The following is a 13608-nucleotide window of genomic DNA, read 5'->3' as shown; positions in this document are numbered from 1 at the left end:
AGCCCCACGTAGGAGTTGGTGAGGTAGGAGTACATCACCCAAGATGGACCCATCACAATCCACTGTGGGACTTATCTGCTAAAGTTAATTGGAAAGATTACCTCTTTCCTGTGGAGTTGCCAAACTACAAAAATGTGAATCTTCCTTTATCCTTATAGGTGTGTGATTTTACCAGCCTTAAAAATGATGACAAAACATCAGTTTATGGAGTATTCTTTGAATAACCCATATTCAGAGAGTATCATCAAACCCATTTGTTTAGTTCATTTTTTTCTTGGTTATGAAAAAAAGATTAGCAAATACTTAAATTATTGGATACTAAATACTTAAATTATTGGTAGTTGGCCTTCTTTTTCTTTTATGTTGTGGCTAAAAATTAACCATAGGCCCAATTTAAAAACCAACAGTAAATAATTAACATTTCTGAAAAAAGTTGAACCTGGATAATACCAAATCAGAGGGATTTTTAAAAAAAATTGTTTAAACTCTTTTGTGAAATTCTAGAAATGTTAGTAATATTAGCTCAGAATGTTCTATTTAGTGTTATCAATAAATATTTATCATATATCAAATGGAGTTTGACAAAATAAAAGAATTAGTGTTTCACGGAGATAATTGTAATACAGATAATGATCTATCAATATCAAGATAGATCTATATACATCTATCAAATAGTCAAGAAGATATTAGCTATTATGGCCCAAAGAAAAAGTGATATTATCAAGAAATTCTAAAGGAATAAACTTATTTAAATATTCTAGTAGGAATATGAGAGAAAAGAAATCCAAAGGATCTTCATGAAGGAATTTCTTGGCATATTTAAAATTATTAATTTAACCTTATAGAAATAATTCATATCATTTATTCATTAATCAATTTGACAAATATTTTTGAATACCTCCAGTTGACTAATAATTTCCTTTAAAACACAATATCCATTTCTATTATCCACTGCCCTACTTCAGAGGCTCATGAATCTCACTTAAACTATTTCATCAGATCCACCAGTGGTCCTCCTGTCCCTGGTCTTTTTTTATTCCAGTCCATTTCAACTTCACTGCCAACATTTCAGTAGCATCTGTAAAAATCTAGTCACAGCACCTCACTGTCTATAAATGTATTTTGATTCTCAGTACCTAGAGAATGAAATCCGAAGTTCCTCACAATTTGGCCACAATATTTGTAGCTCCCTACGTTCATTTGCTATACCAGCCACTTCCATCCAACTAGCCATATTGGACCTCTTAACATTTTCTCTTTGACGCCTTTGTTCTTGTGTTCACATTGTTCCTTTAGCACGCAATAGCTTTTTCTCTATTTTCTGCCTGAAATCTCCTTTTCATCATTCAAATCCTGGTTCAAATAACACTTCCTCTTTGAAGCAGAGTGTCTGTTTATTCTTTATAACCTTAATTAGGTCTATAATTAATGGGAAAATTAATTTATAATACATGAATCCTCAGTGAAGGAGGAAAGGATATTGTTCAAAATGTGATGAGTAAAAGAGTAAAGTGAGCTGTGGGAATTTGATGGGAACATTCTAGAGAGAGAACAGGAAATAGGGCTTCATAAAACAACTATGTTTTCATGTCATTATGTTTGCTACTAAAAGTTTAACAAACATTTTTTGACTCAAATTTATTTTATAATAAAGAAGGTATTTCGATTAACTTATATAAACAGTTTACTTGTCTTTTTCTAATCCTTTGAGATTTCAGAAACTTATTTCATGAACATGTAGTCTTTATTTTTTAAGATTTTATTTATGTGACAGAGAGAGAGAGAGGGAGAGAGCAAGCACAAGCAGGGGGAGTGGAAGGCAGAGGGAGAAGCAAACTCCCTGCTGAGCCCCATGTAGGGCTCTATCCCAGGACCCTGGGATCATGACCTGAGCTGAAGGCAGACGCTTAACCGACTGAGCCACCCAGGCGCCCCAACATGTAGTTTTTAAAACTAGAAGACAATTTTGATAAGTGTAGTTTTCATAGTTAATCCACAGATGAAGAAACTGAGGCCACAAATGGATAATTTGAATGAGGGGCAGAATCCACATCTCCGGAACTGACTTATGAAACACTAGTCCAGAAGCACTACCTCTAAGGAATCAAGATCCAAGAGTAAATATTCCACCCTTGTTTATAGTAAAGAGTGATTTATTATTAATAAGAAAATGATTTAAAGATTATTCAGAAAAGGATTTCTAGCAAAGAAGAAAAGTTGAAATTGATTTTCTAAATGATATGTATATTCTGGGAATATGCTTCTCTATAGTCTGTATTCCCAGAATATTGGACACTGTTGAACATATATATATTTTAGATGTTCAAATACCATGAAATGTTACAAATTTTATATATTTTACCAGATGTCCCTCTGCTCCATGACATTTTAAAAATATATTGTCTAATTGTACATTTTTGCATAATTTTCCTGGTTATGACTTTCATGTATGTCTCACAACTTTTACGTGTCTTAGATAAATTAATTAATGTATGTTGGTGTTTTTGGCAGTGATGTTACCCTCTTCAGTTATCTGATTTTAAAAGAGATTTGTGGCTCCAACTGTGGCAATGTTCTTTTCTATATTCTTCTTTTGAAATGTGTTTTCTAGTGAATCACTTAAATGAGAAGTTTCTAGAGCATGGCTTATTTCCTAATTGACAAGTTTGTTCTGTACAACTTCTGAAAAAAGTATTCTTTTTTTTTTTAACATTTTTATTTATTTCAGAGAGAGACAGAGAGAGTGAGAGAGAGCACAAGAGGGGTGAGGGGCAGAGGGAGAAACAGAAGAGAGGGAGAGAGCAAGCACAAGCAGGGGGAGTGGAAGGCAGAGGGAGAAGCAAACTCCCTGCTGAGCCCCATGTGGGGCTGGATCCCAGGACCCTGGGATGATGACCTGAGCCGAAGGCAGATGCTTAACTGACTGAGCCCCCCAGGCGCCCCTCTGTACAACTTTTGAATGGCATTGTTAATAAAGAGTGTAGAGACATAGATAAATATACTACTTTGTAAAGCTCTATGACAAGATATAATGCACCTCCCTTGGTTATCTCTTTCTATAAGAACTATAAACAGGGAATGTCAGAGAGGCTGTCACATATTTGGAATTTTTTTCCTTTCTTTTTTTGGGGAGTGTCTTTAGGTGATAAAGAATGGGTTTGACATTAAGGTGGCTAGGCAGCAGATAACTTTACTATTGTGGGTTCCACAGTCTGAAATAAGCAGTGTAGATTCCTTTTTTTTTTTTTTTTTGGTGGATGTGCAACTTAATTAGACAAGTAGCAGATTTTTCATGTCTCTCTCAGCGTCATCAGACCACTTATCAAGTTTGGATAAAAGACATTTGTTCACAGTGTACCTCATTGTCTGTGTTTTCCCTTAGCTAGAAACTGACTGTTTGTAATGACCCCATCTTTAGAGGTTATGGGGATCTTGACCAGTTTTCAACCTATTCTCCAGAGGCCTTGAGGAAAGAGAGGGCTTTCAGAATCTAGAGATCCAACTTTAAAGATTTTATTTATTTATTTGACAGAGAGAGACACAGCGAGAGAGGGAACACAAACGGGGAGTGGGAGAGGGAGAAGCAGACTCCCCGCCGAGCAGGGAGCCCGATGCGGGACTCGATCCAGGGACTCCAGGATCATGACCTGAGCCGAAGGCAGTCGCTTAACCAACTAAGCCACCCAGGCGCCCGAGATCCAACTTTAAAATGGCTACTAAGCCCTAGACATTGTCATCATTAGCCACATACACCAGCCACCCTCACCTACCTTCCTTTTCTTTATTCGGTTTCCATTCAAAGCTGCCATTCCATGCTATAAAGGCTCTTACAGCAAATTGGAGTTACCACTTTCTTATTCTGAAGACCACACTCCAGGTGAGACAGTGTGAGACAGTAAATAAAAGTAAAGTTATTGCTGTCAGAACAATTAATTTTTAAATATGTACTTTCTTTTTCACTTATAAAGAATGCATGCTTAAATTGGATTGATTATTGCTGTGATACCTTTCATTTACCTTAAAATATGTAGGATGGTATCGTGTGTGTGTGTGTGTGTGTGTGTGTGATTTAATTGAAGGTACATCCCCCAGGTGCTGTAAGCATTCTGTTGAAGAATTTCAGTCCAGGGCTAGCTTTCTAACTAGAAGTTCCATGCTCTAGAGAATACTAATGCCATTACTTCTATTATCCATATCTATACCATACAAATCTACCTTATTTATAGATGTTGAAAATATGTTAGAAATAAGGATGTTAGATAGCACTCATAAACAGCACACTATATGGCAAAATAATTTTTTTTTAGGCAGGACAAGGGTTGCTTAGCTCATTGGTAATATTAAAGCTCTTCAGGATATATGGATTGGATAAAACTGTTTTAGAGGCATAGACAGGAATAGGGTATAAGAATTCAAGGAAGTAATGATACTCGTGACTTGAGCCATAAAGAGACTGATTCCAGTCACTGGTGTGGGAGGATTTCTAATGATGTGTCTGTCTTGAGTAATTATTTCATGCAAGATGTTAATGAGAGCACTTAACTGTACAAAAAGCTGGGACTTTATCAAGCTTTAAAGAATATGTTGAGCCTGGGTGGCTCAGTCGTTAAGCGTCTGCCTTCGGCTCAGGTCATGATCCCAGCGTCCTGGGATCGAGCCCCACATCGGGCTCCCTGCTCCGCGGGAAGCCTGCTTCTCCCTCTCCCACTCGCCCTGCTTGTGTTCCCTCTCTCACTGTCTCTCTGTCAAATAAATAAATAAAATGTTAAAAAAAAAAAAAAAAGAATATGTTGTATGACCTGAGTTGTATCTATTTGTCAATATACTGGTCTATATGTGTTACAGAATTTGGTCTGTGATTTGTATTCAGTGTGATCTGGTGGCCACATAACATACCACAAATAACCTAAAAGTTGTACATATTAAATTGGCTTGAGGTCAGTTCATAATTGTTTACAACACTCACCAAATGCTCAGTACTTTGCATATATTATTTAATCTTTATAGTGATCTATACAATAATCCTTGCAATACTCCTAACACAACTGTTACTTTTTGGATTTGGTAAACCATCTATGTATAGGGTGCTGTTAATCGTTGCCATTATTTGAATAAAGAGAAGCAAGATGATCAAATTCACCTATTAGGTGGGTACAATTACCCTGTTTTACAGATTAGGAAATTGAGCCACCGGGAGTTAAGTGACTACTGAAGGTAGCAAAGCTAGAAAGTGACCAATCTTGCATTTAATTTGTTCCTGAGTGACTCTAAAAACCTATCCTTCTAATCATGATGTCTTACTGCATCCATTAATGACTCTTGTTAAATAGAAGAATTTATGAGCTAAGAAGTGAGTTAAGTATTTCTGATAATGCAGTATTTACATTGTAGAGTTTCTTGTGTGGTCAAAAGGTGGAAAATAACTTGTCAAGTCCTAGGGCATGCTGGGTAGCTGTCAGGACCATAGGATAATTAGACACCTTTCAAAGGAGTATTCTCAGCATGGAAAATGTCCTTAAGGACTCTGATTCAAATGACTGATTTCATGACAATGAAGGACTCTGAAAGCAGAACAAGGTTCTTTTATGTAGAGCAAAGGAAATAGTCTAGCATTGAGTCTTTTCAGGGCAAACATTGGAAGCTGAAGATTATCTGTGCTGATTTTTACCCTAATCCCTGTTATTGGGTTTCTGGTTACCTGACCTTAGTGTAGTTTGTACAATATCATCTCTGTAACGTTTGTGTTTCTCGGTTTATCTTGATCAACTATCAGTGCAAAGTGGGAAGCTGCCTTTCATCTGGTTTCCAATGGTGCTAACTAGAAAAGGAGAAACTAAAAAGTTTGCATTGAGCAGAAATAAAGTAGTAAAAGTATTAAAGCACCTGACAGTGAATCTAAAGGAGGTAGTTGAAGAAGGAAGGCTTCCTAGGGAGAAGGTTCACTAAAGAATATTGGCACCATAGGACACTGCGAACAAAGAGGGTTGACTAAAATCTTGATTTACAGTGGTACAAAGTTTTCCTATCTGAACTTCTATAAAGAGTTTTTGTCAGTTCATCCTTATGCTGAAGCTGTTCTCCTAAATCTAATATATCAAAGATCTGTCATCATTAAGGAAGATAATCCTAAGAACTCTTAGCAATATAAGCAATGCTAGCAAAAAAAAAAAAAAAAAAAAAAAAAAAAAAATGTGTAATGCTACACAAGCTTTTCTCTCTGGAAAGAAAATAGAACAGGTTTCACTTTTAGAGACCAGCTAAATCAGGTGGAAGAGCAGAGAGAGGCTTTGTAGCCAAGGAGGGAGAAGAAAGTGAACAAAGGAGCTGTAAAACACAAAATGATTTATTTACAGCTGTTTGTTAGATGAAAGGAGGAGGCATATTTTACTTATCCAATGTGCTTCATTTTTTTAGTGGAAAGAAGATTAACTTTTCAATAAACAGACCTGGCTTTAAAGCCTGGCTTCACCATCTTCCACCTGGGAAATTTACAGCAGATTCTTTAATCTCTCTGAGCCTCAATTTTCCCAGAGGTTCAATGGAGCTTCCAGTATCTGTCTCCCAGCAGTGTTGGAGTCTGTATCTGTCACTAATCTTCCATTTTTGACTTTGGTCAACTCACCCTCCTGAGCGTCAGAAGCTCCATCTTTAAAATGGGAATAATAATGTTTTCTGGCTCTAATTGAGACCTTTTCCCCTGCACATATGGACCAAACATATAGGAATGATGCTCTTGGTAGCTTTTGTTCCATCAAACGAGAATAATAATGACTACCTAGTAGTGGCACTTTAAAGATTAGACAGTAATGTATTTCAGATCCCCAGTTTATGGTAGCCAGGCAATAGATAGTGCATAATATGCATGCAGTAAATATTAGAACTACATTATTAAATTCATACAAGATCTGTAGGTGGCATTGGCTTACTCAATACTTGCTTTCATAGAAAAAAATATATATGCCATAGTAGATGGTTTAAATTTCTCATATTTAAATTGTGTTCTCATATTTAAATTGTGTTCTCCATTTTTTCCCAAAGCATAATCATATCCTCATAGAGAAGGGCACACATACATCATACTCCCTATCTTCCAGAAAAGAAGGCTCATATTTAAATTGTGTTCTCCACTTTTTCCAAAGCATAATCATATCCTCATAGAGAAGGGCACATATACATCATACTCCCTATCTTCCCAGAGAAATTTAGTGATATTTACCAGAGATGATACAACTTTAAGTAGGAAGTCAGACTTGGATTCTGGATTCCTGAATTCCATCCTAGTGATCTCCTCACTACACTGCATTCTCTTTGTTCTGTGGGTCTGGCACACCTTTCTAGAAATCCTCTGTTATGGTAAACTGTAAGAGCAAGAAAAAAAATAATTAAAATAGGCTTTCCTATTATGAGTTCATAATGTGTTGATATCCTTGGCTTATTGTTTTTTAAATGTAAAAAAAGAGATAATGAATTCTCTGTAACATTTAGAGAGGAACAGAGAGAACACACTTTTGCTAAATTGAGTGGACTCATGCCACTGTCAATTTTGAGCCTTGACCTGATTTCAGACCCTTGAAAGTTGAAAATTAGCAAAATGTTTTGCCATTTTTCAGAAACAAAGATTGAAGCTTTTAAGATCACAAATCAAATTCATCAACTTTAGATAGCTAAGGAAAAATATTTTGATCAACAAAGAAAATTAGAATATCAACAAAGTTATTTAATTTTCTTTGAAACACGTCTGCTTATAGTAGTACATGGTTACTGAATACATATTGTTTAAAAGCATTGGGCTTATAAGAATCAAGCCTAAACTGAGTTAGATTCCTTAAGGTAGTTTATTTTGCCCTGCCAAATACTTTACTACTTGATAATTTTTTTCTTTGCATTATTAGAATACTTCTAGAAAGTATCAGAAATATAAAGCAATGGTAAATGTAATATACTATCTATTTTAGTTCAGTTCAACCTACAATAATTTAATGCAACCTATAATACTCAAAGAGTCCACTCTCTAGGGCATAATTCTGGCCCTAAGATAACTAAGGTCTCTGAAGAATTCAATGTCTGAGCTTTATGACAATAAAATCATATAATTACTAACTTTTATTGATCTCTTGCATGCATCAGCCACTCCACCAAGAGTTTTGCACATATTTTCTTATTTAATACCCCCCACAACATCGTTTGGAGATATATTAACCCCATTTTATAGGTAAGGGAACAGTGGCTTAGATTAACGAATATATCCAGGTATACACAGTTCCTAAATGGTTTAATTTATTCACCTAATTCATATATTAACACAAATATGCAGACACAAACCAACTTACTTACGCAAGTAGACACAAACAATTGCAACTTAAAAAAAAAACTGAATATATTTTCCCCTCTTTAACTGAAACACAGGTGTTTGCTGTTACTGTTGTTTCTCCTAACAGCTTGTGCTTAAATAATGACTGTGTGATGGGTAGCATCGTTGTTGTACGGAAAGGGCAATGCTGTTGGTGATCACAGAGGACTGCAAACGCCTTTCATGGCCATTAACTCTAGTCTTAAATGCTTCAGCCTTACCACTACCCTTTGTTCACTTTGTATGATAAATTTAACCAAAATGATACTTAAATTTTAGGTTGACTTCGTAATAAAACTTCTCCTCTTAAACCATCGTTGTGCTTTTCCTAGGGAATTGTGGTAATAGCATGCTTTGAATATACTCAGAACTGTCTTTTATAAAAGGATCCCAAACACACAAGGCCGGAGAGCCTCAGACATGAGTGCATGAGGGGCAAAAGGGTAGGAGGGAAACATGAAGTTTTAAAAAGAATAGACTCCCCCCACCCCCACCCCCATTTTATTCAGTTTTCAGATAGAAAACTCTTAATAGAACATTTAGAAAAACAGAGATATCTAATTCCAAATAGGGGATTGAGTGACTGTATTAGTTTATTAGGCTGCCGTAACAAACTACCACTGATTAGGTGGCTTAAACAACACAAATTTATTTGCTCACAGTTGTGGAGGCTGGAAGAGTTGGCTGCTTCTGTGGCCTCTCCGTGGTTGTGGGTCTTCCCATGGTTGTCCCTCTGTGCATGCATGCCCTGGTATCTCTTTGCATGTCCAAATTTTTATTATAAGGACAGCACTCATATTGGACTAGGGTCCATTCTATTGGCCTCATTTTAGCTTAATTACCTCTTTTTTTTTTTTTTTAAGATTTTATTTATTTGAGAGAGAGAGAGAGAGTGACAGAGAGTGCACAGGTGGGGAGGAGAGGGAGAAGCAGGTTCCCCACTGAGCAGGGAGCCCAATGCGAGGCTGGATCCCAGGACTCTGGGATCATGACCTGAGTGGAGGGCAGACGCTTAATGACTGAGCCACTCAGGTGCCCCTGCTTAATTACCTCTTTAAAGGTCCTCTCTTCATATAAAATCACATTCAATCTAATGGGGATCAGGGCTTCAACATATGAATTTTGAGGGGAGACACAAGTCAGCCCCTAACAGTGACCTTTAGCTGCAAAGAGCTGAGTTCTTACAGATCTAGAATTTCATGTCTCTTTTACAAAATGTTGACTGTAGCTACATTGAGCACAATCTAATTTGCTAATATGCTTTCCTTTAGTTATTAAAAATTATATTCCTTCTTTGCTATGCAGAGTGGGGTTCCTATTACCGTTTCTGGGTTCCCCTCATAAATTAAAGTGAAATTTCCACAATGTCTGGAGCCCCAGATGTCCTGCAAATGAAGGAGGAGGACGTGCTCAATTTCCTCGCAGCAGGAACCCACTGAGGCGGCACCAACCTTGACTTGCAAACAGCGCAGTACATTATGGGGGAAAGAAAAGGATGGCATGATCTCCTAAATCCGAGGAGAACCTGGGAGAAGCTTCTGTTAGCAGCTCATGCCCTTGTTGCCACTGCCAACCCAGCTGAAGTCAGCGCCAGATCCCCGGGGAATCCTGGCCAGCGAGCTGAAGTCTGCCGCAGCCGCTGGAGGCGCTCGGCTCCTGGAACCTTCGCTCAGCCACCACTGGCGGTGGTTCCCAATCCCAGGGCGGCGCGCCAGGCGCTCGCGGAGGCCTCCTGGGTTAAGGCGCCGGTCACGGTGCGGCAGAACACAGACGCTCCTGCGCACGAGGTGGACCCGGCCATCTCCCTCGGAGGCTCTGAGGGGGTGGGTGCCCCGGCAGTTCTGCGCATGCGGGGCGCCCTTTCCGCGAACCCCCGTGGGAGGTCCCACCTGGTCTCCGCTTCTACGCAGACCCCGAAGCGACTGGAAAGGAGGAGCAGACCCTGCCGACATGGCTGTGACCAAGGAAGAATTTCAGGGTGAATGGACTGCTCCGGCTCCCAAACGGACTCTTACTCAACCTGAGGGCCCAGATGGGTGTGAGGGCATGCAGGTGTCCTCTGCATCTCTTCCATGGTTCTCTGCTGGAGTGGAGGGACCAACCTGCCCGGGAACACTGGACCACAGCACCCCCGTTCCAGCGACTGAATGGGTAGGAACAACCACTGAGTGGTCTTAAAGCTGTTCTTCCACACGCACTCCTTATTTTTTAAACGCTGATTTAAAATTTTTGTTTTTTAGAGACGTATTTATTTATTTGAGACGGTGGGGGAGGGGCAGGTGGAGAGGAAGAATCTCAAGCTGACTCCTTGCTGAGCTCAGAGCTGGTGGTGAGGCTCAGTATCAGGACCCTGAGCTCATGACCCGAGCTGAAACAGAGTCGGTCCCTTAATAGACTGCCATCCAGGCGCCCTTCTTCCACACACTCTTAAACAGAAAATGGAAATGAGGTTGATGAAAAAGGAACAGTTTCAAAAAAAAAAAAATGACATTCCTGAATTAGCTTTAGTAATATATACCTGTGTGTGCATATATCAATACACAGACAGGTAGAGAGACAGCTATGGTTATAGCCGCCTTTTATTCACTCACACATTTACAACCAAAAGTATGCATCCATTTATTAACCAATTAGATGTAACCAAATGAATAACCCAAATCACACATTTTCACCATGCTAGAAGCGTTCTTTTTTAAAAATGCATTTGACTAAGTTTCTCTTTTAGATTAATTTACAATTTCATGTTACATTAAGCCTGATTTTTGGATATATTTATATAGACTAAAATAAATTATCTGCAGTTGTACTGAGTTAAAAGTTGAGATATCTCAAGTACATTCAGCAAGAGCCTTGCTGTTGTGGATTGAATTTTCCAAACGTGGCTGTGACAACGTTTCCAATTCCACACTCTTGCCAGTTCTGTCAAGAGGGGAAGTCTGTGTCTCTGCCTGTCTCCCACCTTCATCTTTAAAACTTGGTGGGCCTTTATGACTGCCTCAGTAAATAGCAGAAGGGATACTATGGGACTTCTGAGAACAGGTCCCAAAAGGTAACATAACAGTTATTTTTATTTGCTTATTTGACTATTTTTAGGTAAGTTCTTCAAATATGTTTGATTTTTTAATGCTGCATGTAGTTCAAAATTTTGCTTAATTTCTTTTTAATGATCCATATGATAAATATTGATGTTCTCATCTGATACATTTGTTTGCTATTCTGTAGAGAATAGCCATCTGTTTTTATTGTGGAGGTAATATCTTATGAATCTTGAATCTGTTTACTGTCTTGAAGTATGACATAAGCCAGCACAGCATACCGAAAAGTTCATTAATATGTTGGCTGTTATGAATTATGAATATTTTACTTTTCTAGATCAGTTACTTCATTTATTAAAAAATGGGAGGTTATACCAAGTCAGTATATGACCATGAAATTACCTTGTTACAAAATCTTTTTTAACAAGGGCGCCTGGGTGGCTCAGTCGGTTGAGCGACTGCCTTCGGCTCAGGTCATGATCCTGGAGTCCCTGGATCGAGTCCCGCATTGGGCTCCCCGCTCAGCGGGGAGTCTGCTTCTCCCTCTGACCCTCCTCCCTCTCGTGCTCTCTGTCTCTCATTCTCTCTCTCACAAATAAATAAATAAAATCTTAAAAAAAAAAAATCTTTTTTAACAAGATCCTGATATGACTCTATGGTTAAGAAAGTTTTTGGAGTAATTTCTAGTTGTTCAATTCCTTAATGTAGGAAGATTTCAAACTCAGTAGAATTACATTTAATTCTGAATCATCATCAATAATGGGAACAAGCTAATAATAATTAAAAGGGGTGAATAATCTCCAGATTTTGTACTTTTGGATTTCAAATGAGTTTTGCATTATTTTGTCTATTGTTATATAGTCCTAATTATTCTTTCTCATTGAGATCTAAAATTTAGTATTAATTATAAGATCCTTATCAACCATATATAGTCCCATCAAAATTTTTTAAAAGGATATACTTTTCATATGATGTAGTCATTCCACTCCTCAGAGAAATGAAGGCATATGTCCATACAAAGACTTAGGTACAAATGTTCACAGCTTCTTTATTTGTAGTAGCCAAACAATGAAACAACCCAAATTTCCAATAAGTAAATGGATAAACCATTTTACATATATACAATGAAATACTGCTTAATAATCAATAAAAACCAACTAGTGATACACACAAAAAAATGGATGGGTCTCTATTATTAAAATATTATATGGAGTGAAAGAAGTCAGACCAAATAAAGGAGTACACACTATATGATTCCATTAATCAAAATTCTGACAAGTGCAAAATAATCTATAGTGACAAAAACCAGATCAGTTTTTGCCTGGGGACAAGTGGAGAGTGGATGAGAGGGATACAAAAGTATATGGGAAACTTTTGATGTGATGAGTATGTTCATTCTTGACTAGTCTGATAGATCCATGAGAGTATACACATATATTAATACCTATCAGAATGTACACATTAAATATGTCCTTTTTTGTGTGCTAAATATACCTCAAAATAGCTTTAAAAATAATATAAAAATCTTTAAAATAAACAAAAGGTTGCAAGAGCTATGTAAAGAAAATTTTAAGACTTAAAATATATGTACGGTATCTGTGGACATTTTATTAAATTCTTGGCACAATTTTTATGCCTCTACTGAATGGCACGATGAATATTTCAGTTTCTAGTTTTAATAATTATGTAGTTTTTAAGTTTTTTAAATAACGACTTTACATTAATTTGAACTATATATTTGAACAATTAATATACATCTATGCTCATAATGAGTAATATATAATTTAAAAATTCAAGTGTAACCAGTGTTAATTTATTGCTACAGCAATACTCAGTTTGCTGTCTTGCTGAAAACTGTGATTTTCTAACCTGATTTAATGCCAGTCAATTACTCAGCATAAATATTTGAACCAAATTGTGATACAGGTTGTGGGTAGTGAGATAATTTAAAGAATCAGAGAAAGTTTGAAATCAGATAAAGGGGTGAAGATTCATGTAACTATAACAGCAAGGGCTAAATACTTTTAAAGAATTACAGAAAAATAATTACAAAAATAATTATTTAAAAAAATGAAGAATTACCAAAACAAAAACAAAAACAAACCCAGATTAATTCCTGGGGCAACTCGTCATTTTCAATGGATAGGTATTACATTCCTATAGATTACTTATGTCTGAAAAGACCAGGGATGTCCAATGGAAGAAAGGTTGTTTGAGTTGGCA

At 37.2% G+C, this 13608-nt stretch overlaps 1 long non-coding RNA gene across 1 annotated transcript in view; it reads left to right on the top strand.

Annotated features, from left to right (window-relative positions):
• The window catches only part of LOC129045776 (uncharacterized), a 305866-nt gene that overhangs the window by 4805 nt on the left and 287453 nt on the right, over window positions 1–13608 (top strand). Inside the window, exon 4 of the long non-coding RNA XR_010411424.1 lies at window positions 9656–10501. This is a non-coding gene — a long non-coding RNA (uncharacterized LOC129045776). The remainder of the gene's footprint in view (window positions 1–9655; window positions 10502–13608) is intronic.

The sequence above is a fragment of the Mirounga angustirostris genome, unplaced genomic scaffold, assembly GCF_029215605.1.
Source record: "Mirounga angustirostris isolate CCGP_5_RB_7025 unplaced genomic scaffold, mMirAng1.0.hap1 SCAF_5, whole genome shotgun sequence".
Classification (NCBI taxonomy): Eukaryota; Metazoa; Chordata; class Mammalia; order Carnivora; family Phocidae; genus Mirounga; species Mirounga angustirostris.
Note: the sequence above shows the minus strand (reverse complement) of the source record. Positions and strands in the feature narration are given on the sequence as shown.